Here is a 2,540-nt window from a genome sequence, read left to right as displayed (position 1 = left end):
GTCCTCTTTACTTTTGTTTATTCGGGGGCCCTCTTGTTATTGTAAATTAAATTAAATATTTTGGCTTACTGTATTTCAATATGTATAAAGTTATTTAGCTTTTACGCTATAAAAATTATTCACGTATAACTCTATAAATATTGTTTTATAAGAAAATAGAATATTTCCCTTAATATTTCTTTTATTTTCTTATTATATTCAAATAACCGTAATTTCGTTTTAAATGAAGATTTTTGACTCTTAAACTCATTTTGAATATGAATTATGTATTTTGTACTTGTATATTACGTTTTAGCCAATTTTGAAATTTTTGAGAAAAAAATGACCAAAATACCCTTGTGTGGCGAAAATTTTATTTTGATTGTTTTTGATCTAAAATAGTAAATATTCTCTAAAAACTCGATATTTAACAATGATTGCTCACAGGAAAGGAAAGAAACTGATATGTAAGCCTTGCGGGGTTCCGGTTGGCATTCCGGATAATGAGTGTCAATTGGGACGTCGCGGCGATTGTCATGGGCCTGAGGGAGGTTCCGGGTTGTGACAATTCTATTGGTATCAGAGCTTTTGGTTTTAAAGATAAGAGTTTTTGGTTTTAAAGTGGTTTTAAAAATTTACAATATCAGTGTGGCCCCGGATTAAGTTAAGTTAGGTTGAATAGAATGCATGCATTTTCATATAGAGCCTAAGGTTCCCTAAGCTTACTCGTTTTCTCTTATAGATTATTATGCCTCCTCGACGTGGACGCCCACCTCTCACTAGATCGGTTGGGAGGGGAAGAGGTCGTTCCCAACGTCATCAGCCAAATATAGTAGAGGAGGAATCAGCTGCATCTACCATTCGGGTAGCACCTGCTGCTGAGCAGGCCGATAGTCCTCCACATCCTCCATCTCCTCAGCCACCTACGGGTATTCCCGCCATGCCTACTGAGGCAGCACAAGCATTGGCAGCTTTCTTTGCAGCAATGGCTGGTCAAGCTCAGACTGGTCAAGTTCCACTTGTAGTGCCTCCAACTACTCCTTTAGTTCCACCACCAGTACAGGATGTATCCATTTCCAAGAAGCTGAAGGAGGCTAGGCAATTGGGTTGTGTATCTTTCATGGGTGAGTTGGATGCCACGGTGGCAAAGGACTGGATTAATCAGGTTTCAGAGACTCTCTCTGATATGAGATTAGACGACGACATGAAGCTGATGGTGGCTACGAGATTATTAGAGAAGAGGGCTCGTACTTGGTGGAATTCGGTGAAGTCCCGTTCCGCTACTCCTCAGACATGGTCTGATTTTCTCAGGGAATTCGATGGTCAGTATTTCACTTATTTCCATCAGAAAGAAAAGAAGAGAGAATTTCTGAGTTTGAAACAGGGAAATCTAACTGTAGAGGAGAACGAGACTCGTTTTAACGAGTTAATGTTATATGTGCCAGATCTGGTAAAATCTGAGCAGGATCAGGCCAGTTATTTCGAGGAAGGGCTCCGTAATGAGATTAGAGAGCGGATGACAGTGACTGGTAGGGAGCCGCATAAGGAGGTGGTACAGATGGCTTTACGAGCTGAGAAGCTCGCGACTGAGAATAGGAAGATTCGGACTGAGTTTGCAAAAAGGAGGAATCCTGGTATGTCTTATAGTCAGTCAGTAAAAAGAGGCAAGGACTCAGCGATTTCAGGGAGTACTACTTCTGTTTCCGTGACATCTCCTCGACCTCCATTTCCACCATCACAACAGAGACCTTCGAGGTTTAGCAGATCTGCTATGACTGGTTCTGGGAAGAGTTTCGGAGGTTCTGACAGATGCAGAAATTGTGGGAATTATCATAGTGGGCTATGTAGAGAGCCAACAAGATGTTTCCAATGTGGACAAACGGGTCATATTAGGAGTAATTGCCCACGGTTAGGACGAGCCACGGTAGTTGCATCATCTTCACCAGCTCTCACTGATATACAGAGGAGAGATTCTTCTGGGTTGCCACCGAGACAGGGAGTGGCCATACGGTCCGGTGTGGAGAGTAATACCCCGGCACATCCACCTTCGAGACCACAGACTCGTACCTCGACAAGAGTTTTCGCTGTGACGGAAGATGAGGCACAAGTCCGACCTGGAGCAGTGACAGGTATTATGTCTTTATTTGATAAAGATGCTTATGTTTTGATAGATTCTGGCTCAGATAGGTCTTATGTGAGCACCACATTTGCATCAATTGCTAATAGAAACTTGTCACCATTAGAGGAAGAAATTGTAATTCACACCCCTTTAGGAGAAAAGCTAGTTAGAAATAGTTGTTATAGAGACTGTGGGGTAAGGATAGGCGAGGAAGAATTTAGGGGTGACTTAATTCCTCTAGAGATCCTAGATTTTGATCTAATATTGGGTATGGACTGGTTAACTGCACATCGAGCGAACGTGGATTGTTTCCGAAAGGAAGTTGTTCTTCGAAATTCGGAGGGAGCAGAGATTGTGTTTGTAGGGAAACGTCGAGTATTACCGTCCTGTGTAATCTCGGCCATCAAAGCTTCAAAATTAGTGCAGAAAGGGTATCCGACTT

Source organism: Theobroma cacao, chromosome 1 (assembly GCF_053813885.1).
Source record: "Theobroma cacao isolate CCN51 chromosome 1, ASM5381388v1, whole genome shotgun sequence".
In the NCBI taxonomy this organism is placed as follows: domain Eukaryota; kingdom Viridiplantae; phylum Streptophyta; class Magnoliopsida; order Malvales; family Malvaceae; genus Theobroma; species Theobroma cacao.
Note: the sequence above shows the minus strand (reverse complement) of the source record.